This window comes from Mus musculus, chromosome 17 (assembly GCF_000001635.26).
Source record: "Mus musculus strain C57BL/6J chromosome 17, GRCm38.p6 C57BL/6J".
Classification (NCBI taxonomy): domain Eukaryota; kingdom Metazoa; phylum Chordata; class Mammalia; order Rodentia; family Muridae; genus Mus; species Mus musculus.
This window is the reverse complement of record NC_000083.6, coordinates 32,578,017-32,605,831: the sequence shown is the minus strand read 5'-3', so window position 1 is coordinate 32,605,831 and position 27,815 is coordinate 32,578,017. Positions and strand designations below refer to the sequence as shown.

The 27,815-nt window shown below is 44.8% G+C and overlaps 1 pseudogene; it reads right to left on the bottom strand.

Annotated features, from left to right (window-relative positions):
- Positions 1-1,092: 1,092 nt before the first annotated feature.
- Gm8497 lies at positions 1,093-19,328 on the bottom strand (annotated as a pseudogene).
- Between the last annotated feature and the right edge of the window lie 8,487 nt (positions 19,329-27,815).

The following is a 27,815-nucleotide window of genomic DNA, read 5'->3' as shown; positions in this document are numbered from 1 at the left end:
GTGTTCTCCAAATATAGGGCAGATTCTCTCCCTACATCTAAAGCACTAACCCTTTAGTGTTAATTGCCATATCTGATACTTCAAAGACTTGTCATTTCCCTATGGTGAGAATATTTAAATTCTTTTCTTCATTTATTTTGTGATACACAATATAGTACTTTAAACAGCAGTATGCACAGTGCAGAACAGAAATGATCCTCCTAATGTGCAACTTTATGAATTTCCCAAGTCTCCCTTGGACTAATCTCTACTCAGACAGGTTAAGGGCTACACAGTATTTTTAAGACCTAGAGAGAAGAATGTTTGAAATTCTAGTAGAAAATGTAAGAATCAATAAAGAAGGGGTAAAAGCAAACGTTTAATTGGGCTGGCTCATGGTTTCAGTAGTTCAGTCCAGTATCATTGTGGTGGGAAACATGGCATCATGCTGGCAGACTCTTGTTGAATGAGCCAATAATTCTACATCTTGATCTGTAGGCCAACAGGAAGAGACTCTTTTCTGCAGCCAACTAGTAGGAGGGTCTGAAATCTCACACTAGATGGAGCTTCAGGAAAGACCGTAAAGCTTGCCCCCACAGTGCCACACTTCTTCTAACAGGACTACATCTATTCCAACAAGGGTACACCTCCTACTAATGTTGTTTCCCATGGGCCAAACATATTTAAACCACGACAGAGATCATGGACCAAATTGTAATTCAGATGAGAGAGATTCAGTGGTGTGTGTGTGTGTGTGTGTGAGAGAGAGAGAGAGAGAGAGAGAGAGAGAGAGAGAGAGAGAGAGAGATGTATGCACACACACATGATCAGGAATTGTTGCAAATCAACCAACAAATGACATGTGGCCCAAAGGTTATATTCTAGGACTCCAATCATGTCAAACACAAGAAGTTAAAGAAAGAGATGTAGAATGTAGAACATAAGCAATTAATTAATTAATTAGATAAAAAGATATGCAAACTGGGTATGTAATCCCTGGATGTGGAGGCATTAAGCTACTGAATTCCAGGCTACTTTATCAAAAAATCAAAAGTAGCAGCCAGCATGGTAGCTTACTATCATAACAGGAGTAGAGATCACAAGGTACCATGCTCAGCACTCAATCTCCTCATGATTGAGATCTCTCAGGAGCTCCTGCACCTCCCATAAGCAGCACTCTGGGTATTCTGGGTGCCTCACCAGGTTGTACAGGATCCAGGAGAGTGCATGTCCCGAGGGGCACACAAGCAAACATGGATCCCTGGCCCCCTCAGCACCAAAGAGTGGGCAATGCTCAGGGAGGGTAGAAAGTGCTGGATGAAAGGAGACAGGAGAGGAATATCTGAGCTTGTTGCAGAGTCACAAGAGACCAAGGGTATAACAGAGTCTCCTCCATGAGGCCTGTACTGGCTAGTGATGTGTCAACTTGACACAGCTGGAGTTATCACAGAGAAAGGAGCTTCTGTTGAGATAATGCCTCCATGAGATTCAACTGTAAGGCATTTTCTCAATTAGTGATCATGGGGGAAGGGCCCCTTGTGGGTGGTACCATCTCTGGGCTGGTAGTCTTGGGTTCTATAAGAGAGCAGGCTGAGCAAGCCAGGGGAAGCAAGCCAGTAAAGAACATCCCTCCGTGGCTTCTGCATCAGCTCCTGCTTTCTGACCTGCTTGAGTTCCGGTCCTGACTTCCTTAGTGATGAACAGCAGTATGGAAGTGTAAGCTGAATAAACCCTTTCCTCCCCAACTTGCTTCTTGGTCATGATGTTTGTGCAGGAATAGAAACCCTGACTAAGACAAATTGGTACCAGCATAGTGGGGTATTCCTGTGACAACCTGACCATGTATTGGGGAGGACTGTGGAAGGACTTTGGAACTTTGAGCTACAAGATCCATTCAATGTTAAGAGCTCTGTGGGATGTTGTGTAGGAGCTTGGAAGATAATGTTGAAAACAGTGCAGAAGATAGAGGCCTGGCATGTGAAATTTCAGAGGGAAAAGTAAAGACTCTTTTCTGGGCCATTGTTACTTTGATTGTAAAGGTTCGATAGTTCTGGTTAGCTGGGGCTGAAGAATCAGCTGTGATTAACAAGATACCAGAACTAGTAAAGTGAAACCTTAGTATTACTGGGACTATTGATGCTGGTTAGCTGGAGCTAAGAAATTAGCAGTGATTAAGAAGAGACCAGCATCGTTGAGGTGACATCTTCTGGGAAGTGTTTTCTGAAAGCACAAAGAGGCTGTGTTCCAGAGATAGACAAGGTTGTAATCCTTCTGCAGTGGGACTTGGTAATGTGTAAGGGTCACCCAAGTGGTACTGGTTTTGAAGGCATGAAGGGTCATGCAGAGCAGCTGAGGTTTGGCACTGTGAGAGGCCATGGAAGGCCATTGGTGTAGATGCAGCCTCAGTTTCAATTGATGGCCCAGGACTGAAGGGGTCATGCAAAGGAGTTGAGGCTTGGCACCATGAAGAGAGTCTATGAGAGGCTATTGGTGAAGCCAAGTTACAGAAGCATTTTGGAGATGCCAGTACCATGAGATGACTACCAAGAACAGCAGCAGGAGTGGAGTACAGGAGGCTGGAGCCTAGAAGACAACGTGTGTGCTACAAAGGGCAAGGCTGGAGAAGTGATCCAAGCCCTTGGAGGAGCCCAGAAGGTCGTGAGTTGGATCCCAGACATTGGACGGTTGGAAATTGATTTTGCTTTTGATTGTGACTGTGCCCTGATATTTTTCCCTCTTGAAGGAAGTTGTTTAGTGAAGCCCACAGTTAAGAGACTGAATTTTAAAGTACTTTGATGTAAAGACTGTGGGACTTTTAAAGTTATTTAAGATCTTGGGGATGAATAAGAACTAAGGGTTGAGGCTTACTAGTGATGTATTTGTGTTTCAAGTTGAGAAGGTAAATTGTACTGGCTAGTTTTGTGCCAACTTGACACAGCTGGAGATATGACAGAGAAAGAAGCTTCAGTTGGGGAAATGCCTCCATGAGACCCAACTGTAAGGCATTTTCTCAATTAGTGATCAAGGGGGAAAGGCCCCTTGTGGATGGGACCATCTTGGGCTGGTAGTCTTGGGTTTTATAAGAGAGCAGGCTTCTTGGTCATGATGTTTGTGCAGGAATAGAAACCCTGACTAAGAAAAGGCCCTTGGATTGACTGTCCCCTGCCTCCTCTCTAGATGCACAAGAACCCTCACGTCCAAACACAAAAGTGTAAGCTTCTGCCCAGATGTCCTCATCTGAGAGCTCCTTTCCACGTTCATCCTGGATATAACATGAGATCCTCAATTCATGCAGTGTCTGGGGGCTCCCGAGCCTGACATGACACAGTCTTGATTCCCAGACCTGCTCACTAGGACCTTAGCTTGCCTTACCCTCTACAGCCTGTCCCACATTTTCTTTCTTGGTTTTCTGCTGTCATTTTCTCCTTTCACATAGCATTCAACAGAAACACTTCTGTTGAACTTCTCTCTAATCCATTCTTCATTTCACATGGCTCTTCAGTATCATCTTGATCAAATGCAGAACTTTATTTTGAACACTGACCATGAACGTTCCTGTAACCCTGATCCCACATGAACTCACCTTGGCCAACAAGAGCAATCAATGAAGGCTACACAGAGAAACCCTGTCTCAAAAAACCAAACAAATAAAAATTTAAAAAAATAATAAAAAAGTAAGAGTGGATGGGATCAACACTTATGTACACTACACTCATGACAGACCCGATCCATTCTCCCCTGAGGAAGATTAAAGGATTCCACCATAGCCAGAATGGAAAGTTCAGAAGAGCACAAATCCTCTCAAGTTAAAAATTAACTCAGTCTTGAACCTATTGTTTCTGTTAACTGTATTACAGCCCCTAACCAACATCAGTCTTTTGACTTAATCTGGGTGACTGAACAGCCAGAGACTGGCTATTGTGCCCAACTAGTCTGTACAAACAGATCACTTGGGACATCCTGGTTTCCAGATTTGACTTTTGATTTATGCCGGCTAGCTGATAACTCATGCCTCAACACTTGACAGACTTTATGAGATTTATATACCAAATGTAGATGGGAGACTTATGTCCAGGGGCGAAAGAACTGCCACTTGTGGGGGTCCCAAACAATTCTACTGTGCTGCTTGGGGATGTGAGCTATCAGTCACTGGGGCTAGGGAGTGGATAGTGTCAAATAAAGAGCTTATCACAGTCACCCAGCAGGGAGGCAACAAAAGTTTTACTCAGGTTCACTACCAAAGGAAAGCAAGCTAAAGGATGGGAAGCCAGGGAGTCATGAGGCCTTCAGCTTCACATTAATGGAAGTAGCAATCCTCTTCACAGTTAGACTCTTCATAAGGCAAATTATAAACCCATGGCCAGCAGCTATAGGCCCAAGCCAGGTTTTGACAAACCCTAAACCTGTATTGACATCATCCTCTAGACTAATGACTACCTTACCCCTAGTCATCCACTTGCATGGACCCTCAGTTCCAGAACTTTTACTGAAACTCTCAGAACCAGTGGTCAATGATGTTAAAGACCTTTCAAATTCTGAATGCCTCCAAGCCAGAACTTACTACAGTGATGAGAACGTTGGTAGGGGACTTTGAAGGAGACCTTATGAGGCAGACAAGGGAATCCATCTCTTTAACCTTAGCTTTAATTAAAAATTAGGGTCAGGATGAGCCACAGCTGGCACTGGAATAGCTGCATTAATGTTGCAGGAAAAGAATTACAATAGCTTAAAGGCAGACATAGATGAAGATATCCAATGCCTAGGAAAGTCCATCTCACACTTGGAGCATAACATAGATTCTCCAGCTGAGACAGTGCTGAAAGATAGGCAAGGATTAGACTTAGTGTTTCTACAACAAGGAGGGTTAAGTGCCGCTTTGCGTGAGGAGTGTTGTTTCTTTGTCAACCATTCTGGAGTTATTAGGAAATCATTAGCTAAATTAGGGAAAGTATAGATAGATGCCAGATGGGATAAGAAAATTCCAAACGTTGGTACCACTCACTGTTTGATGCCTCCCCCTGGTTAAAAACTCTCATTTCCAGTCTCATGGGACCCTTGGTTATTCTCGTATTCCTCCTCACTTTTGAATCGTGCATTATCAATAAGCTTTTACAATATATAAGACAAAGACTGGGAAATATTCAACTGATGGTAATTAACACTTACTATCCAGAGCTCAAAAAGCCCAAGATTGGCCTCTAAAGCTGCTAATAGAAGGTGGGATTGAAGAGACAAAAAGCAGCAGCACAGATTCCATCTTGTCCTCCAAACTATTTTAAGCTTCTGTCCTTAGAGAAACCTTTGGAAAGACTATGGTCCTTGGAGAAATCAGAAAGTTGTTCTCTCCTGTCATTGGAGTGACACAGTCCCCACCCTTGAGCCCTGAGAAGGAGACCACCAAGCATCCCCAGCAGTCAAAAACAGACATAACAGCCATGGCCAGCTTGCAACAACAGGAAAAACTGGTCATGATAATGGGACGAGTTAATCATTCTCAGGTCAAAAATGCCCCTTTTCAGATGTGTTGTCTAAACAAATGCTATCAGTTTGAAGGTTAACATTCCTTTACCCATTTACCCAATCATGTAACACCAAGGCTTGAAAGCCCCAGCTTACACATTTTCCCTATATGAATGGCAAGCCCCTAGACCCAAGTATCACTGTAATCTGTTGTGCAGAAAGGGCTATGATCCAAGCTTGACCTTGAATAAGGACTCTCATGTGAGTTGTGGTCCCTGGTAGTCTCTTAGGGGTCTTGCAAACAGGGCATGACAGGTACAGCAGAGTGCTGTAGAGAGACAGATGAGAAGGGGTCAGCATCAGGTGGCATTGAAATTATATGGTTGACAGACTCAGGAGAAGGCAGCGAAAAGCAGGCAACAAATGAAGATGACTCAGGGGACTGCAGAGCAAGCAGACAGGAAGTTTAGTACAGAAGGAATCTATTGGAGAGAGATGGGAGTCTGCTGTAAAACACACACACACACACACACACACACACACACACACACACATCAAAAACATGGGTAGGTGAGTTCATCAAAGCTGAATATCTATTCAAACATCTATGAAAGAAAACCCAGTTGGTAAGGACATCATACAGTAGTGCAATGTGAATTGGAGCTAATTTGGTGATGAGAGGGGACCTATAAAGATGTCTCTGGGTTGGAATGTACTGAAGCAGGAAAGTCCAGGGGTGAACTGTGGTGAAAGGATGTGATGAGAGAAGCTGTAAGGAAAGAGGTTGTGGTAAGTATGGCATTGGTGGTGGCACCCTTACAGGTGACACTGAAGTCCAAGGTGTGGCTCTAGCAGTAGGGAGCCAGTGTAGCATGGGGCAAGGGGCATTGTGGATGATGGGAGGATGCTGAGTTAGAACCTCTCCCAGCTTAGCCCTGTGGGAGAAATCAAAGTGGCCTCTAATAAAAAGAAAGCTATATTTATGTGCTGTGACTCAATAACAGGGTGCTTCCCTGTGTAAGACCCTGACACCTCTGTCAATGGTACTTGCTTCAAGATGCCTCTGCATGAGACACCAAGACACAGTTCGATGCAAAAGCAAGAGGTTTATTTTCCAGCGCATTGGGGTCAACCTTCAATTAGTCCCTCTGAGTTACTAAGAAGGCGACCCCGAATGACTATTACAAGCAGTTTTTATACTTTTTAGGGGCACAGGTTACATCAGCAAGGTTACAGTACAAACTTATTGGCTAAGCATATTGTCCTTTAAATCTATTGACTAGCAAGCATGCCATGCATTTGAACTCTACCTGGGTCAGGTAACTATCAGTCAGTACATTCTGAGAATGTTTTACTCAGGAATGTTCCTGTGGGTAGAGAATGGAACTTAGCCTAGCTTTGACTCCAGGCAGGAGGGGAAAGCTGTAAGGAGGGTGTGGAACTGGAAAACCCACTAGGGTTCCTCATTCTCCCGATTTTTTATTTTTATTTTTTTTTGTACAAGCTCCAATTCTGGAGTTATGCTCAGGGGTCTTGGGTAACTAACTCATATTCTTCAGGTCCTGTCCTCAGGGTCTCATATTGTTGGCCCAGGACCATCAGCTACACTGCTCCTATTCTCTCTTTTATGAAGGCTATAAGCTTGTTCATATGCTGGGTCTTAAAGTCAACAACAGCAGGAGAACAATTAGGGGTTCTAACAAGGTGGATATGAGGCTGAAGCAAGGGGAGGAGCTAAACCAAGACTCAAACCAGTCCTGGCTCTATTTTCTTTCTCTCTTCCACTTGGCTAGCCCTTCTCTCACCTTGGCCACTGAATCTTTAACTATGCCCAGAATGGTTTCCAGTATGTGCTTCCGAATGTTCCACATCCCCAGGTATCACAGAAAAGTGGTTGGCCCCCTAACACAGATGGGCCTGCTGCTGGCTTCTCCCATCTTGGGGGCACACATATATGGAGGTTTCTCGAAGGACACTCCTCAACTTTGGGTATCTGAACCCTAAGCCCCACCCTCCAAGGCCACTTCTGGGACACGGTTTAGATTCACAAGTCCCTCACATTCGGGTAATCCCTCCCCGTGTCTCTAGGGTGGGGATATCCCAGGAGTTGAGACCCACCGATAACTTACAGAGATCAAAGACAAGATCTGGTCACCAGATATAAGGTGGGTGTTCCTCTGTAGGGGACTATCCCGAGCTAGTATCTCGCCAGCAAGAATTCACTCGGACAACCGGATTCTTCTTCGACAAAGCTTTATTGCTTCATCTGAAGGAAGACCCTGAACAAGGAAAATGGTGCTGCTTATATACCCCTCCGTGTGACGTGTCAGCTCCTGATTAGCTGCTCACTCATCACCCCACTACTACGCCCCGGGATGTGCAGTGACTTGGCACAAATTTACTCTTGCACCTGCGCACATTACTTGTTTACCAGTTAGGCACAGCGGAGGCTCATGATGGCGATTGCTCACGGCTCTCCACATCTCCCCCTTTTTATTTTATTAAAACACAAGCCACTCTTTAATGGATGAAGATAGAGGTCGAATCCCTAGTGTGCAGAAATAGGGGCCATGTACAGGATTGGCTCTTAGGCTCACAGGCTTTTACCCAGAGCAACACTGACCTGCTCCCGTGCCGTTTTTCCTAGGGGAGGGACACTTGGACACTCAACCCTCATGAAAATCGACTTGTCTTCTAGGAGTGCCCAAACCTCTGAGTGACTCCTATGCGGTGCTTAGCCCAACAATCCATAAGAGTCAACGACCTACTCACTCATCCCTGTGCAATGAGTCTAGCCTCTAGGGGTGCAAGAGCTGAGTATGGCCTAGGGCGAGCTTTAATTGTTGAGTCTCTCTCATTTTCCACAGAACCGAGGAGCGCAAGAGCAGAGAACTCAGATGCCAATTAAGTCTTAAGCATGGATAGCCAAATTTCAGGGGAGGCCCCTTGTTCAATGGCTGCAAGTGCTTGAGCAATAATGACCTTGTCACGGTTTTGTTGGGTTCTGAGCTTGCAGACCAACCAGAGCATGAACACAAGCCCACAGCAGATGGCAGCAGCAAACAAAATTACCCCCACCCACTCTTTAAAATAAGAAAATGCAGATGAAATCCAGGAGAAGAGGCCCTCTATCAATGACAGGTCCACTCATGTCGAGTTGATCCTTAGAACGGCCGCTCTCAGGGCCTCAAGGGTCTCATAGAATCCTTCAGACCAATTTCCTGAGACAAGTTCAACATTGTCAGGATCAGAAGCAGTCCTCGGGAGGTCAGCATCTTCCACACCATCCTTGATGAATATCTTGCGGGTGAGTCGTTCTGGCAGCCAAAATGGGTTGTCTTCACACTGTGGAAAAACACAGACAGCTCCCTTGGATCTTATTAAAACAGGATCTGGGCCTTTCCACAGACCAGTTAAGACATCTTTCCATTTGATCATTTCTTTTGGTCTATCTGGGTCTGAACTATGTCGATCAGCTGCAGCTTTCACTACCGTCGTCTAGTCTCCGGGAGTCATTCCTAAAGCAGCAAGCCTTTCGACTTGTGCCACAGTGAAATTAGCACTGACTCCATAGTTACAGACGGACTCAGCAAGCTCCTTAATCTGCATATACTCCACCTGAGTGTAAACGTGCCTGCCCTCGGTGCCTTCAAAGACCGGAAACGCTTGTTGCATTTTTCTTTGTTCCTCTTTTGGAATAAACGAGTCTGAATAGTGCCTCTCTGTGCAAGGCGGCTTCTCTGCGTAGGGCAGAGGTGCACTAGGACCCTGAAGCTGACGGCCCGGAGACCGAGCAGCGAGCTGACTTTCCTTAGCCGCTTTCGGCTTCTTCTGTGACTGATTAGCTCACCTTTCATCTGGCTGGTACCTTTCTCCCTCATAGCGAGCCGCTTCCTCCAAGTCTGTTTTCTCAGAAGGGCTAAGTTCTTCATCCGATTCTGAGCTACTAAGAGTTAGTTCCTTAAACTCATCTAATGGCAGGTAGAGGCTCCCTCCCCTAGGGGCCTTCCCAGCTCGATCTTCTTTTCCATCCTTCCCTCCAAACTCACCCTGGGCATGCTTTCCTGTAATTCTCTTTTCCTTGGACTCAAGGTCCATGGAAAGGCCTGTTTTCTTGGTAGGTGCACCATGTTTCCTTTTAACTCCTAATCTCTCTCCCTGCTCTGCCTCTGATAGACTGTCTTGGATTTCGTCCAGCACTTTCTGCCCTGCCCTAACCATTTGTTGGCATTCCTCGTCCTTTAAGCACAATCTTATCAGCTTCCACAACTGCATGGTCCCTGCTTTAAGTTTACCATTCTCCTGTTCCCTAACTAGATCTCCCTTGAGTTTCTCCCAAGAGGGGATAGTTAAGGACCCTGAGCACGCATACCATGGCACTATGCAATCTATCTCTTTTACAAAGCCTTCTAGTGTCTTAGTGGCGATTTTCAGGCCACACTGCCTCAAGACTGACCGTAAGGCAGTCACCACAGAATGGGAAGCCCCCATACTATCTCCTTGCCCTTTTTTTCTAACCGTGCCTGACTGAGACTGAGCACCAGTCAACAATTCCACTGGTGGAAGCAGTATGCAATCAAAAGAAAAAGAACGAGCCCTGTAAAAACAAACAGAAAGGCTTCTAATGCTGGAGAAAGTTCAAGACCGAACATACCTTGCAGAGTTTTAGTGTCCCGTAGTTCTGAATCCACCCCATGAAACTGGGGGGGGGTCCCCTTTTCAGTGCCTGGTGATGGTATGGTCCCAGGTTTTCAGCGCCACTTATCCCGAGCTAGTATCTCACCAGCAAGAATTCACTCAGACAACCGGATTCTTCTTCGACAAAGCTTTATTGCTTCATCTGAAGGAAGACCCCAAACAAGGAAAATGGTGCTGCTTATATACCCCTCTGTGTGATGTGTCAGCTCCTGACTAGCTGCTCACTCATCACCCCACTACTACACCCTAGGATGGGCAGTGACTTGGCACAAATTTACTCTTGCATCTGCGCACATTACTTGTTTACCAGTTAGGCACAGCGGAGGCTCATGATGGCGATTGCTCACGGCTCTCTACAGTGGACCAAGCTACATTCCTAATGGCTGAGAGTACTTGCCAAGTCACCATGGTAGGGTTGTGGGAGCTGCCAAGGCTCAATGCCAGAAGATACACCATAGCCATTTCATGGTTTCTCTGGCCTTGCAGAAGGGGGTTTCTTGGCTGTCTGGCTGCTATCCAGTTGGCATCAGGTGCAGGTGCTTGTCTGATATGAGTTACATGAACCCAGGCAGTTATTCCATCCATGTTGACAGAGTTTGGTGTGGTCAACAACACCAAGAATGCCCCCCTCCACTTTGCTTCCCAGTTTTCAGCAGAATGCCTCTCTCTCTCTCTCTTTTTAATTTTTTCAAAGTCTACTTCTAATAATGATTCTTAAATGCCTTAACCTCCCTTTTAGCCCACCACCTACCAGAGGTAGTGGGAAAGAAAGGATACTGGGGATATGAACTTGTTTAGAAAGGTTCTTTGAAGTAATTCCTGTCAGTGTTGTCTGGAAATTGACATTTCAGTTCACAGGTTAGTAGTGGCAGCTCTATTCACTCACAAACACTTAACGGACACAGCAGCAATCCATTTCATCAGTCAAGATAGCAAACATGAAGCAGCAGTGGTAGTACTATATAGCAAAGACAGCCAGGCGCTGTCCTTACCACAAGTCAGCAGGAGGGACCCAGAGAGATGTCAGGAGAAGCTCTCTTAGGGAATTGAAGATCAGTGAAGACTCAAGACTCACAAGCATTGTACAGCTAGCTCTATAAGCAAGCCTAACTCAGCCTCCGTCACTGTCTGTTGAGTCCTATTTATACCATCCAAACATCATGGGTCTTGTCTCAGTACCTGTCTTGCCTCAGCATGTGTGTCTGTCTCAGCTGACATCCCTCTGCCAATCAGCCCAAGTCCGTGGAAGCAGTAAGAAACTGCAGCACACCACCAGAAGTTTTTTGGTGCATTTCTCTCTATGGAGTCCCAACAAAAGCAGCTCAACTACATATATGTTGTTATCGAAGAATCCTCCATCACATGTCCTTTCACATGCTTGCATTAGCAGTACATCCTTTCACCTGCATCCACTTCAGAGAAACACTCCTTCATGCGTTTGCCCGCAAAAACCCCTTGAACTACCCAGCCATGGCATTGCTGTACAGTTTTGCCCATATGTGTTATTCAGTGCTGTCTGGATATCCTTTCCTCCATTCTTCACTTCTGTCAAAAATCCCTTTAGAAATTTGAGACCTCTCTTCAGCTACAAAAGGGCTTCCATCGATGAGTTTCTAACCTGAGCTTACATTGGCCTCCACCTCATGCAGCACTATCTTCTGGAGGGTAGTGAACTCTTCCTTGTGGTTATGTACTTCTGATTTACCTTCTTAATATTCCAACGAGATTCATCTTAACAGGAGCAAACACTGTGGGACCAAGTGTGTAGTACTGGAGCCACTGCATAACAAGAGGCCAAGAATGCCTCTGTGGGAATGCCACCGTCTTCCAGAAGTTCAAGGTCACTAAAGCTGGTATTCATAGTGCTGAAGAAAGTTGGAATAACGTCTTCCTTGTTTTCCCAGGGAGATTCTGGTGAGCAAATGGAGTCTGATCCAAGCTCTGCCAGATCCTTGTCATGACTCTCCAGGGTTTCCTCTCCATCTTCCTTCATTATCTTACCCTTGACTATCACATTATCATCTGTGTTTTCTTCACTGGAGATGCTGAAATCCACCTCTGTGGACTTCAAATATAAGGAACTCTTGGTTTTCATTAGTATTTCTTCATCACCATTTACTTCTATACTTAGAGATCCATTTTCACAACTGTTTAACTCCATCAGCCTTTCCAATGAACTATGAATTGGTATGATAGGATGTTTCTTTTTAAATTTTTTTATTTTTTATTAGATATTGTCTTTATATACATTCCAAATTTCAAATGCTATCCCGAAAGTTCCCTATACCCACCCCCTGTCCTGCTCCCCTACCCACCCACTCCCACTTCTTGGCCCTGGCATTCCCCTGTACTGGGGCATATAAAGTTTGCAATACCAAGGGGCCCAGTGATGGCCGACTAGGCCATCTTCTGCTACATATGCAGCTAGAGACACGAGCACAGGGGGGTACTGGGTAGTTCATATTGTTGTTCCACCTATAAGGTTGCAGACCCCTTCAGCTACTTGGGTGCATTCTCTAGCTTCTCCATTGGAGGCCCCGTGTTCCATCTTATACATGACTGTGAGCATCCACTTCTGTTTTTGCCAGGCATTGGCATAGCCTCATACGAGACAGCTATACCACCGTCCCTTCATCAAAATCTTGCTGGCATATGCAATAGTGTCTGGGTTTGGTGGCTGATTATGGGATGGATCCCAGGGTGGGGTAGTCTCTGGATAGTCAATCCTTTTGTCTTAGCTCCAAACTTTGTCTCTAACTCCTTTCATGGGTATTTTGTTCCCTATTCTAAGGAGAAACGAAGTATCCACCCATTGGTCTTCCGTCTTCTTGATATTCTTGTGTTTTGCAAATTGTATCTTGGGTGTTCTATGTTTCTGGGCTAATATCCACTTATCAGTGAGTGCATATCTAATGACTTCTTTTGTGATTGGGTTACCTCACTAAGGATGCTATTCACCAGATACATCCATTTGTCCAAGAATTTCATAAATTCATTGTTTTTAATAGCTGAGTAGTACTCCATTGTATAAATGTACCACATTTTCTGTATTTATTCTTCTGTTGAGGGACAGCTGGGTTCTTTCCAGCTTCTGGTTATTATAAATAAGACTGCTATGAACATAGTGGAGCATGTGTTCTTATTACCAGTTGGAACTTCTTCTGAGTATATGCCCAGGAGAGGTATTGCTGGATCTTCCAGTATTATGTCCAATTTTCTGAGAAACATCCAGAATGACTTCCAGAGTGGTTGTATAAGCTTGCAATTCCACCAGCAATGGAGGAATGTTCCTCTTTCTCCACATCCTCACCAGCATCTGCTGTTGCCTGAATTTTTGATTTAGCCATTCTGACTGGTGTGAGGTGGAATCTCAGGGTTGTTTTGATTTGCATTTCCCTGATGATTAAGGATGTTGAACATTTTTTCAGGAGCTTCTCAGCCATTCGGTATTCCTCAGTTGAGGAACTCTTTGTTTAGCTCTGTACCCCGTTTTCAATGGGGTTATTTAAATTTCTGGAGTCCAGCTTCTTGAGCTCTTTGTATATATTGGATATTAGTCTCCTATCAGATTTAGGATAGGTCAAAATCCTTTCCCAAACTGTTGGTGGCCTTTTTGTCTTATTGACAGTGTCTTTTGCCTTACAGAAGCTTTACAATTTTATGAGGTCCCATTTCTCAATTCTTGATATTACAGCACAAGCCATTGCTGTTCTGTTCAGGAATTTTTCCCCTGTGCCCATATCTTCAAGACTTCTCCCCACTTTCTCCTCTATTAATTTCAGTGTCTCTGGTTTTATGTGGAGGTCTTTTGATCCACTTAGACTTGAGCTTTGTACAAGGAGATAAGAATGGATCAATTCTCGTTCTTCTACATGCTAACCGCCAGTTGTGCCAGCACCATTTGTTGAAAATGCGTCTTTTTTCCACTGGATGGTTTTAGCTCCCTTGTCAAAGATCAAGTAACCATAGGTGTATGGATTCATTTCTGGGTCTTCAATTCTATTCCATTGATCTACCTGTCTGTCACTATACCAGTACCATGTAGTTTTTAACACAATTGCTCTGTAGTACAGCTTAATGCAGGCATGGTGATTCCACCAGAGGTTCTTTTATTGCTGAGAATAGTTTTTGCTATCCTAGGTTTTTTATTATTCCAGATGAATTTGCAAATTGCCCTTTCTATCTCAGTGAAGAATTGAGTTGGAATTTTGATGGGGATTGCATTTGAATCTGTAGATTGCTTTCGGCAGGATAGCCATTTTTAACTATATTAATCCTGCCAATCCATGAGCATGGGAGATCTTTCCATCTTCTGAGATCTTCTTCAATTTCTTTCTTCAGAGACTTGAAGTTTCACTTCCTTAGTTAGAGTCACGCCAAGGTATTTTATATTATTTGTGACTATTTTGAAGGGTGTTGTTTCCCTAATTTCTTTCTCAGTCCCTTTATCCTTTGTTTAGAGAAAGGCCATTGATTTGTTTGAGTTAATTTTATATCCAGCTACTGCACTGAAGCTGTTTATCAGGTTTAGGAGTTTTCTGGTGGAAATTTTGATGTCACTTAAGTATACTATCACATCATCTGCACATAGTGATATTTTGACTTCTTCCTTTCCAATTTGTATCCTCTTGATGTCCTTTTGTTGTCAAATTGCTCTGGCTATTATTTCAGTACTATATTGAATAGGTAGGGAGAAAGTGCGCAGCCTTATCTAGTCTCTGATTTTAGTGGGATTGCTTCGAGAGCTACTGGTTTGCTGAATATTGCTTTTATTATGTTTAGTTATAGGCCTTGAATTCCTGATCTTTCCAAGACTTTTATCATGAAGGGGTGTTGGATTTTGTCAAATGATTTCTCTGATTCTAACAAGATGATCATGTGGTTTTTTTCTTTGAGATTGTTTATATAGTGGATTACGTTAATGGATTTCCATATATTAAACCATCCCTGCATCCCTGGGATGAAGCCTACTTGGTCATGATGGATGTGTTCTGATGTGTTCTTGGATTCAGTTTGCGAGGATTTTATTGAGTATTTTTGCATTGATATTCATAAGGGAAATTGGTCTGAAGTTCTCTATCTTTGCTGGATCTTTCTGTGGTTTAGGTATCAGAGTAATTGTGGCTTCATAGAATGAATTGGGTAGAGTACCTTCTTTTTCTATTTTTTGGAATAGTTTGAGAAGAGTTAGAATTAGGTTTTCTTTGAAGGTCTGATAGAACTCTGCACTAAACCCATCTGGTCCTGGGCTTTTTTTAGTTGGGAGACTATTGATGATTGCTTCTATTTCTTTAGGGAAAATGGGACTGTTTAGATCATTAATCTGATCCTGATTTAACTTTGATACCTGGTATCTGTCTAGGAAGTTGTCCATTTCATCCAGGTTTTCTAGTTTTGTTGAGTATAGCCTTTTGTAGTAGGATCTGATGATGTTTTGGATTTCCTCAGGTTTTGTTGTTATGTCTCCTTTTTCATTTTGATTTTGTTAATTAGGATACTGTCCCTGTGCCCTCTAGTTAGTCTGGCTAAGGGTTTATCTATCTTGTTGACTTTCTCAAAGAACAAGCTCCTGGTTTGGTTGATTCTTTGACTAGTTCTTTTTGTTTCCACTTGGTTAATTTCAGCCCTGAGTTTGATTATTTCCTGCAGTCTACTCCTCTTGGGTGAATTTGCTTCCTTTAGTTCTAGAGCTTCTAGGTGTGCTGTCAAGCTGCTAGTATATGCTCTCTCTAGTTTCTTTTTGGAGGCACTCAGGGCTATGAGTTTTCCTCTTAGGACTGCCTTCATTGTGTCCCATAAGTTTAGGTATGTTGTGGCTTCATTTTCATTAAACTCTAAAAAGTCTTTAATTTCTTTCTTTATTTCATCCTTGACCAAGGAATCATGGAGTAGAGTGTTGTTCAGTTTCCACGTGAATGTTAGCTTTCCATTATTTATGTTCTTATTGAAGATCAGCCTTAGTCTGTGGTGATCAGATAGGATGCATTTCAATATTTTTTATCTGTGGAGAAGAAGGCATATCCTTTTGTTTTAGGATAGAATGTTCTGTAGATTTCTATTAAATACATTTGTTTCCTAACTTCTGTTAGTGTCCATGTGTCTCTGTTTAGTTTCTGTTTCCAAGATCTGTCCATTGGTGAGAGTGGGGTGTTGAAGTCTCCCACTATTATTGTGTGAGGTGCAATGTGTGCTTTGAGCTTTACTAACATTTCTTTAATGAATGTGGCTGCCCTTGCATTTGGAACATAGATATTCAGAATTGAGAGTTCATGTTGGTATATTTTACCTTTGATGAGTGTGAAGTGCCCCTCCTTGTCTTTTTTGATAACTTTGGGTTGGAAGGCAATTTTATTTGATATTAGAATGGCTACTCCAGCTTCTTTCTTCAGACCATTTGCTTGGAAATTTGTTTTCCAGCCTTTCACTCTGAGGTAGTGTCTGTCCTTTTCCCTGACATAGGTTTCCTGTAAGCAACAAATTGTTGGGTGCTGTTTGTGTAGCCAGTCTATTAGTCTATCTCTTTTTATTGGGGAATTGAGTCCATTGATGTTAAGAAAAAATAAAGAAAAGTAATTGTTGCTTCCTGTTATTTTTGTTGTTAAAGTTGGGATTCTGTTCTTGCAGCTGTCTTTTTTTAGGTTTGTTGAAGGATTACTTTCTTGCTTTTTCTAGGGTGTAGTTTCCGTCCTTGTGTTGGTGTTTTCCCTTTATTATCCTTTGAAGGGCTGGATTTGTGGAAAGATATTGTGTGAATTTGGTTTTATCATGGAATACTTTGGTTTCTCCATCTATGGTAATTGAGAGTTTTGCTGGGTATAGTAGCCTGGGCTGGCATTTGTGTTCTCCTTAGGGTCTGCATAACATCTGTTCAGGATCTTCTGGCTTTCATAGTCTCTGGTGAGAAAACTGGTGTAATTCTAATAATTCTGCCTTTATCTGTTACTTTACCTTTTTCCCTTACTGCTTTTAGTATCCTGTCTTTATTTAGTGCATTTGTTGTTCTGATTATTATGTGTCTGGAGGAATTTCTTTTCTGGTCCAGTCTATTTGGAGTTCTGTAGGCTTCTTGTATGTTCATGGGCATCTCTTTCTTTAGGTTTGGAAAGTTTTCTTCTATAATTTTGTTGAAGATATTTGCTGGCCCTTTAAGTTGAAAATCTTCATTCTCATCTATTCCTATTATCCGTAGGTTTGGTCTTCTCATTGTATCCTCGATCTCCTGGATGTTTTGAGTTAGGATCTTTTTGCATTTTGCATTTTCTTTGATTGTTGTGCCGATGTTCTCTATGGAATCTTCTGCACCTGAGATTCTCTCTTCCATCTCTTGTATTCTGTTGCTGATACTCGCATCTATGGTTCCAGATTTCTTTCCTAGGGTTTCTATCTCCAGTGTTGTTTGGTTGTGTTTTCCTGTATTTCTTTAAGGACTTCTACCTCTTTAGCAGTGTTCTCCTGTATTTCTTTAAGTGAGTTATTAAAGCCCTTCTTGATGTCCTCTACCAGCATCATGAAACATAATATTAAATTCAAGTGTTGCTTTTCTTGTGTGTCAGGGTATCCAGGACTGGTTGAGGTGGGAGTGCTAGGTTCTGATGATGGTTAGTGGTCTTGTCATGGTTTCTGTTAGTAAGATTTTTACATTTGCCTTCCGCCATCTGGTAATCTCTGGAGTTAGTTGTTATAGTTGTCTCTGGTTGGAGCTTGTTCCTCCTATGATTCTGTTAGCCTCTGTCAGCAGACCTGGGAATCTAGATCTCTTCTGAGTTTTAGTGGTCAGAATACTCTCTGCAGGCATGCTTTCCTCTTGCAGGGAAGGTGCACAGTATATATGGCATTCAGACCTGCCTCCTGGCTGAAGAAGAAGGCCCAAAACAGGGCCTGTCCCAGAAAATGTGTTGCTTCTGCAGTCTGCACGCTCACCTACACAGACTGGTCTCCAATTGACATGGGACACAAGATGGCTCTCTCACCTGCTCTGGTGGTCAGAGCCCTCCCCGGGCAGATACCTCTCCTTTGGCGCAGAAGGTGCCGGGATGTCTGGAGCCCGAAATAGGGTCTGTCCTAGAAGATGTGTCGCTTCTGTAGTCCACACTCTCACCTGTGCAGACTAGTCTCTGAGGGACCCGGGACCCAAGATGGCTCCCTCACCTGCTCCAGCAGAGCCGTCCAGGGCAAACACCTCTCCCCTGGCAGGGAAGGTGCCTGGATGTCTGGAGCCCAAAACGGGGTCTGTCCCAGAAGCTGTGTCACTTCTGCCTGTTCCAGAAGTTGTGTAGCTTCTGTAATCCGCTTGCTTACCCTTCACAGTCCGTGAGCTGACCTGCACAGACTGGTCTCTGTGGGATCTGGGACCCAAGATGGCTCCCTCACCTGCTCTGAAAGAGTCCTCCCGGGTGAACACCTCTCCTCTGGCAGAGAAGGTGCCCGGATGTCTGGAGTCTGAAACAGGGTCTATCCCGGAAGCTATGTCACATCCGCCTGTCCCAGAAGCTGTGTCACTTTTCTAACCTTGGCAGACTAGTCTCTGAGGGATCCGGGACCCAAGATGGCTCCCTCACCTGCTCTGACAGAGCCCTCCTGATAGGATGTTTCATCTTGCTAGACTTAAGCACTGCTAGTTGAGTGCACCCTGGGGGTGTATGGTAGAGCAGTTCCGAGGCAAAGGTTGCATTTGCAATCTGCATGCATTCTTCCAAGGTCTTCAGGAAAGTCTTGCAGGTCTATTTCAGCAGAGTCCCCACATTGATTCCCTCCTCAGAGTCAGTGACACCAGCTGAGGCCACTTCTATCGTTTTATCTACTTGTTGAACAAGGAGGTCACAGTATAGTCTTAGCTCCAACATTCTGATTTTCAAGTTTTCAGTGTTTTCTAAAAATTCTTTTTTCCTCTGAGTCCTACTATCTGTCAGGCAGGCCTTGGCAGATCCCAGAGCCACCAGCCACTTCTTTCTCTCTGCCACACTTCTGGCTTTTAAGTAGAAATACTGTTTCCCCAGGGATAGTGAGGTCCATGCAAGTGTTATCCATGGAATGAACTTGAATCCTACAAACTGCTATTTGGATGCTTCCTTTGCAACCCTTCCAGGCATCTTAAGGAGAATTGTAATAGGACAGTATTTCCCCACAAAGAAGGAACCATCAAGGCTGCCAACGCTCAGGTTGTTGGTCTACTTGTACAGCATGCCCTCCATGGTGCCTGCTGGCCCCTTACCACCCCTGCCCGCCTCAGGGATGCCAGGCCAGCCTCACATCCTGGGTCCAGGCGCAGGGTCACTATGACAGCCTGGGAGCAACAGCTTCAGGTCTTGGGGCTTCCGATGGTGTGGAGGTGTGGGCCTTGTGTTGGCAGTCACGGCTGCCTTCCTAAGGCCACTGAGCCCATGTCACCTGCCCCAGGAAACTTGAGCATGCCTACTGTGCCACCTGCATGCTCCCAAATCCCAATCCCTCTCAACATATACCCAATCTCCAACTTGGTACTTGTGTGGAACCTCTGGGATGCCTGCTTTATAAAGGGCCACGGTTCCAGGTGAGTGATCTGGAAAGCTTGCAATTGAGCCATATGATCCTTGTCAGCCTGAAAAGTCACTCTGGGGGTATCAAGAGCTGGGGTCAAGGGAATTGGGGTCCCATACAGGATCTCAAAAGATTAAAATGGTAGGAGGTATTCCAGGCTCAGAACAGGGCCAGGGGAAAGAAGCACCACCCAGTCAGCACCAGTCTCCAAGGACAATTTAGTTAAGGTCTCTTTTAGGGTTCTGTTCATTCTCTCTACCTGCCCTGATCTCTGGGGATGATATGTGCAATGGAGCTTTCAATTAGTCCCCAATATCTCTGCCAATCCCTGACTTACCTTAGAGACAAAAGCAGGATCATTGTCTGATGAAATTACATTGGGCACTTCAAACTTGGGGAAATTTTTCTCTAATATCCTCTTGGCTACCATGGTAGCTGTTTCCTGCTTGGTGAGGAAAGCCCCAACCCATCCAGTGAAGGTATCCACAAACACTATAAGGTATTTGTAGCCATATTTTCCCAGCTTAATGCCATGGGCTGAACCCAGTCAGAGTCCCTCAACTGTGGGGGAAATCAGGGTTCTGGTACTCACATGGGCAAAAAAACAAAAAACAAAAAACAAAAAACAAAAAACAGACACGAACAAAATAGAATGCTGAATCTGAGTGTAATTTCTCAAAGAGAGCATCAGACTTATATAGTGATTACAGAAGAAAACAGGGAAGTTAGGTAAGATACATCAGGCAAGATACATTGAGGTCATCTGATGCATAATGACTCTTTACACAAAACAGGAAAATGCATATATAAAGACTGACAAGAACCAGGCAGTGGTTACAGCTGAGATAAAAGCAGCCCTATCTAAAGTCAGCTATTCTAGGAGCCAGGTGCAAAGATTTCGAACCCTAGTCACAATTGTAGTCTATTGTATAACCCACCACAAGGGGCCCCTTAGTAAGTGCATAATTATGCTACTATTCTGAGCCTTGTGAAAACTTGCACCAAGGGAGTTCTGCTTTTGCTAACCTTTTCATGAATAATACAATACTCTAGTTCCTCCTTAAACCACAACCCACCTTCTTCCTAGACTATTGTAAATTCCTGAATATGAGAGTGACCCAGGTTCCTCAGAAAATTGGACATAGTACTAGCGGGAGATCCAGCAATACCTCTTCTGGGCATATATCCAGAAGATGCCCCCACTGATAAGAAGGACACATGCTCCACTATGTTCATAGCAGCCTTATTTATAATAGCCAGAAGCTGGAAAGAACCCAGATGCCCCTCAACAGAGGAATGGATACAGAAAATGTGGTACACTTACACAATGGAGTACTACTCAGCTATTAAAAAGAATGAATTTATGAAATTCCTAGCCAAATGGATGGACCTGGAGGGCATCATCCTGAGTGAGGTAACCCAATCACAGAGGAACTCTCACAATATGTACTCACTGATAAGTGGATATTAGCCCAGAAACTTAGGATACCCAAGATATAAGATATAATTTGCTAAAAACATTAAACTCAAGAGAACGAAGACCAAAGTGTGGACACTTTGCCCCTTCTTAGAATAGGAAACAAAACACCCATGGAAGGAGTTACAGAGACAAAATCTGGAAGTGTGACGAAAGGATGGACCATCTAGTGATTGCCATATCCAGAGATCCATCCCATGATCAGCTTCCAAACGCTGACACCATTGTATACACTAGCAAGATTTTGCTGAAAGGACCCAGATATAGCTGTCTCTTGTGAGACTATGCCAGGGACTAGCAAACACAGAAGTGGATGCTCACAGTCAGCTATTGAATGGACCACAGGGCCCCCAATGGAGGAACTAGAGAAAGCACCCAAGGAACTAAAGGGAACTGCACCCCTATAGGTGGAACAACAATATGAACTAAGCAGTACCCCGGAGCTCTTGTCTCTAGCTGCATATGTATCAAAAGATGGCCTAGTCGGCCATCACTGCAAAGAGAGGCCCATTGGACTTGCAAACTTTATATGCCCCAGTACAGGGGAATGCCAGGGCCAAAAAGGGGGAGTGGGTGGGTAGGGGAGTGGGGGGTGTATGGGGGACTTTTGGTATAGCATTGGAAATGTAAATGAGCTAAATACCTAATAAAAAATGGAAAAAAAAAGAGAGTGACCCAGCTGTTATTCAAAGTATCTGTGGGGAACCTCCATTTATCAGAGGAGTCCCCAACTTTTTTCTATTATGTAGTCTGCCATACATGACTGTAATGAGAATTCCAAGTTTATTTTTGAATTTGCCCTGAGATTCCTAACTCTTATCCAGTAAAATACTGAAAGAAAGCACACAAGACCCTCCACCGACTATCAAAAGGACAAATCTGGAGTACATCTGTGTTACGGGATGCCAAAGAACTTCCAGAAGACCAGTTTCCGTGAAACTTTTGTCTCAGGACTGCGGTTAAGCTTTTGGACTTGTCACTTATACTCCACTAGAATGGGTGTGGCAGCTTAACTTCTGTAAAATCAACCTCCCAATAAACTCCAGGCCACTCTTCCCTAGGTCTCTTGCCCTGTTTGCTCTTGTGTACGTAAGCACTTACTTGCTAACATACCTTACCCTGTTCTACAAGGTCCATTGCATATACCTTAGATCCCTTGACTGTTTGGATGAGCTTCTTATCCCCTAAATGAGCCCACCTATGCATTTGGCCAAGTAAGTCCTCAGCTTGTTTTCTAGGGAGTGTAGGGAGAATTGGAACTGAACAGAGTGGGCTGCTAGATACCTGTCTGTAGGGCATTGGGCGAAGCACAGACAGGCTGGTCTCCAGTTGAGCTGAGATGCTGAACCCCAGGACCTGATGGTCATAATTTACCTAAATGAGATGGTAGGTGTTCCTTCATGCCCTTGGAACTCTGGCTCCTGCCTAAGTTACTGCTCCCCCTCCACAGCCCCCACAAAAGAAGCATGACTAGAAGTCATGAAGGCAATATCCCAAGCTTCTGACCTCCAGGCTAAACTCCTTCCCAGCTACCTAGCAACAGTAAAGACCATAAGAGGGGCTGCTTGGCCCCACCTTGCTCTCTTACTCCTCTCTGTCTCTCTTCTCTCACTTCTTTGTTCTCTTGCTCTTACTCTCCTCTCCTCTCACTCTCTCCCTCTTGTTCTCTTTCTCTCTAGCCCCCCCTCTCTCTCTCTCTCTCTCTCTCTCTGTGTGTGTGTGTGTGTGTGTGTGTGTGTGTGTCTCCTTTCTCTCCCACCTGCCTTTCTATAATAAAGCTCTAAAACCATAGACAGTCTCTGCTCATCAAGGCTGCGCTCACTCTCGCATGCATGGGAACCTCTCTTCCCTCTCTCCCATAACCCCAGGGCTACAAAGTGTGGCCCCGGGTCCCCCAGGTTGGGCTGCCCCTTGTTCACCCCTGCTGAGTGGGTCAGAGGTTTGGATGCTCACCCAGGGCTGAGTGGAAAGCGTCTGACAGCCATCCCACATCCGCCTGTCGGGAGCATAGGTGGAACTCTGGTGGGATGTGGATCCTCCCCCCACCTTCCCCAGGCTCCCTTTTTAGTTCCCACACCTATCCACAAAATCTATAGCTATTTGTTCTTAACTAGGGGTAGTACTTTTCTACAAAGGCCTCACCTTTTCCCACAGAAATCTCAACTAAGCTAATATTTTTCCACTAAGGCCAAAGCTTTGTAAATAAGCACTTATGGCTGACAAGGCAGTTAACATTCAAACAGGGTCGCTCCCAACATCTTTCTTTCTCTTTCTCTGTTCCTTTTCCTCCTCTGTCTCCCTGTTATGGTAGACTTTGTCAGCAACCTGCACTAAATCCCTCAATGACTTATCCTGCAATCCCTCTAGCCTCTGAAGCTTTTCCCTGATGTCTCTACTAGCCTGGTCTATAGAAGCCACAGTCACAGTAGCTTTGTGCTCCTTGCTGCTGGGGCCATAGGTTGTATATTGGAAGAATGCCTTCATAAGCTGTTATAGAAAAGCAGCAGGCAACTCATCTGATCCCTGTCTAACCTCATGCACCTTGGTGAAATTTGTGGGTCTTCATGCAGCCCCCTCGAGACCTGACAATGGAGCCTGGCAATAGACTTTCAGGTACCCCTTACCTTTGCCATATTAAAGTCCCAGTCAGGTCTAGTCATGGGAAATCTGCTATCGATGATAGCCTAGTCAATCGATGGTGCCCCTGTGTCTGAGGGGGCATTCTTTCCGGCTTCCTGCATTATCCTCTCTTGATCTTCAGTCATGAAGAGCACTCTCATGAGTTGTTGGATATCATCCCAGGTGGGCTGATGAGTAAATAAAACTGTCTCAAAGAGATATTAATCTGCCCCTTGGTGTTATCGAAAAGGGGAAGGGGGATTTTGTGCTTTCCAGTTGTACAAGTCGGCCAAAGAGAAAGGCCAATATTGCAGAGTCTGATTGTCCTTTTCTAGAGTTCCGTATGCCCTCAGTGGGAGAGCCACCGTGGTATCAGGGGATGTAGCTCTCAGACTTTGGTTCTCCATGGCAGGACCGGGAAGTTGAGGGTCTCCTCCCGTTCCTCCTTCCAGTAAAGGGCAGTACAATGGCCCCATTCCATGTGGGCTGAGGATTCTGGAGCCAGTGCTGGCACTGGCAGGGCCATGGGAGCAAGGGTAGTGGGATGTGGAGGAGGAGGGTCTTGGAGCAACAGATCCATTGTTGAAGGGTCTTGGAGGATCAACTTCTTCTCAGGTTCAGATCCCTCCTCCCATGTTTCCTTTTTCCTGGTGGCCAGAACCTATAAGGTGGGTCTTGGGGAAAGAAAGGCTTTTATCCATGGGAGGTGGGGAGTCCTCCACTAGATTCTTCCAGGTAACTATATAGGGCACTTGGTCTGAGTGCCTGAGGGATTCTGGCCTAAAGACTTTCCTCTACTGTTTTGGTCACCTACAAATCGAAGGTCCCTACAGGTGGCCACCCTACTCTGAAGGTGGGTCATTCAGAGAAGGAGAGAGTAACTAACTTTCCCTTCTTTACTACTACTGACAAGTTTTCTCCTCCAGCGGTTAACTAGGATATTTAGTGGGGCAGATTCAGTCTGTCCAAGGTCCAAAAATGTCATCAGTCCAAGTCCAAGAAAACAGAAAGAGATAACCAGGAGATAACCAACACCAACAAACACAGAGAAGGACATTCAACACACAGACAGTTCGCTCCTGCCATGGGCACAGACAGTCCAAGTCTGAGAATACAGAGAAAGGCAATCAACACACAGTTCATCCTTCCATGGGCACAGAAATCAGGTTATAGCAAGATTTGGCTCCCATTGATACTGTGTCTTGCCATTTCCAAAAGGAGCAGAGTTCTTTCACCTCCCTCTGGAGGCTCCTGAAGCATCCTCCAGACTCACCACTATTGTGGGCATTAAGGCTTGTCTGCCCGCACCAGACCAGAGGCTTTCCAGCTGACACTGTGCTTGTGAGCCAAAGGTGAAAGCAAAAGACAGAAAGACAAACACTTACAAATTGGCACCTATAACCAAGCTCAGTCTTTTTCCCTATGATCAGTCTAGTTGGTGGTCGCTCGGGAGTATCCTTGAATCCCAGATGAAGACCCCAAATGTAAGACCCCAGCCCTCAGTCAGTGGTATTACTTCGAGATCCCCCTGCCCCCCAGTGAGACTCCGAGGCGCAGATCAATGGAAAAGCAAGAAGTTTACTTTCCAGTGAGTCGGGGCCAATCAATCCTTCAAGACAAGTTACTAAGAAGGTGGCCCGGAATGGCTATTACAAGAAGTTTTTATACTTTTTAGGGACACTGGTTATATCAGCAAGTTACAGTTAAAACTTATTGGCTAAGCATATTAACCTTTAAATCTATTGGCTAGCAAGCATGACACGCATTTGAACTCTACCTGGGACAGAGGGTCAAAAATAATCCTGTGGGTGGAGAATGGAACTTGACCTAACCTTGACTCCAGGCAGGAGGAGAGAGCTGTAAGGAGGGTGTGGGACTGAAAAACCCCTTAGGGTCCCTCACCTGTCACACACAAGACACTGAGTGTTACATTCTGGCACTACAAATTTTTTAAACTCCTCACCTATGACCTAAAATGGACATTGGATTCAGTTGATAAACATTGAAAGCAGAAGGCAAGATTTTAAAAAACAATATCTCTCTCCTGAACCACAGAGCCCCTGCAGGTTGAGGTAGAGAAATTGGCTAGTTTCTACAGACATGCACCTGAAATCTGCAGAGATGGGTCAAGGACATGCTACAGGGAGACTTCAAATCCAACAGCAGAAATGGACTGGGTCAGGAATGTCCCTGCTCAGTGCAGTCTACTCTGGGAGCTCCTGAATAAGACAGACAAGCACAAATAAGGAGAAGAGACATCAAACCATGAGTTTTTGTGGGAATGTGACTTAAAGTAGGCTTGGGGCTGAGAAGGCGAGGCTGACTCCATGACAGGTTTCAAATTAACAGTCCAGGAGACTAGGCCTAAATCTCTGTCTCCAAGAACTGGGCAAGTCCAGGCCTCAGAAGCTGCCTACCCAGCAATGGCCTAAGGCAATAACATTGGGTCAGCAGCAGTTTCCAAACTTCCTCAGCAACAGTTTCCAGCTCTGATCCCCCACCCCCACCCCCACCCCCCAGGCCACAGCATTGGGTCTGGAATGTTCCTAGAGAGATAGAGCCATGATTAAGATAGAGGTCACCTCCCCTTCCCGGAATCCCCCTAAAGTGCTTTAAATTAGGCCTGCGAGCTCACTTTGGGGTCTCTCCATCTTTGTAGATGGTAGACCCCAGAATAGTGGACTTCTGCAGAATAAAGCACTCTTTATGTTTACATACTATTTAAATCCAGGATTTCATTCTTCAGTGAATCATGGACCCTTACAGGGCAAGAAAGAAAAAAAAGTAAGGCCTCATAGAAGTGAACTGAGATGCCAAGAGTGAATGTGCTGGAACACTAAGGAGAGAGGGGATCCCTCAATTCTCTGCTGTCCTAAACCCCAACTTTTTCCTGTACCCTGATCCCTGATCTCCATTCCTCATGTCTGTTATTGTAAGACCCCAACTCAATGTGTTTCTTAGACCCCTACAAACGAAGCCCAGCATGGAGTTCTTTGTTTTTTCGCCCTCAGCATGAGAGATGAGCTGTAATTCACCATCCCCATTTTTACGATGTTTACTTAGCTTCCCCACTCTTTGTGGTCCTATCCTCCCCTCACTTTATGGTTTATTCTTTAAAAACCCTCAACTGCAACTGTTGGGGGTCGATCTACTCTGCCCCTGTGTGAGTTACGAGTTCGGCCTCAGCATGCTGATAATACTCAAATAAACCTCATGCGATATTGCATCAAGAACGGTTTCTCTCAAGTTATTGGGGCGTTGGCTCATCCTGGGATTTGAGAGTCTACCAAGAAACGGGGGTCTTTCATTATCTGACATCTACCCAAAATGACCAATCCTCCTGCCATTCCCACCATACTCAGATGACCCAAAACCAGTTCTGCTTAGGGGCCTGAGGGAAGCATATAAGACAGGCACACACCTCATAGAAGAAGTGAGTCCAGGCCAGAATTCTCCCCAGAGGCTAGGAGGCCATGAATGGCAGTAGAAATGTCACAAGGTGGCAACCACTGGGCCAGGGCAATCGAGGACAGGCTCAGCGACTGCATCCTGCAAGGTATATGGGCACAGGTGAGATTCTGAGGCAAAGGAGAGAGATAGGAATTGCTCTATAGTCACACCAGAGCCATGAGCAGAGACTGTGTGCTGTGTGCAGAGTAAGGAGGAGGGAGGAGATTCAGGGTCTTGCAGGGAAAGACAGGGAAAGCAAAGGAAGAACAAGATAGGAAGGGACTGCCAGGAGAGCAACTGTTCAGCATCTAAAATGGACCAGAGCATGAAGCTCAGGCTCAGCTGACAAAACCATTGGTCTCCTGGTCCAAGTAGCTCTATAGAGCCACCAGGTACCAGAAAGCTACCCAAGCTGTAAGAGAGCTGTTTCTGTTCAGAGCCAGGACCTTCCCTGCCAGGCCCCAGCCTGGTACCTTCTATCAGCAGCAGCCCGTGCTGAAGCACCTCTTTCCTCTCCTCTGGGACTTGTGTATCCCCTGCTTCCAATCAGCAATAGCTTAGAAAGTTGTAAATGTAGGTGGCAGAGGGGAATAAATCAACCCTTCCCAGGGTTTGC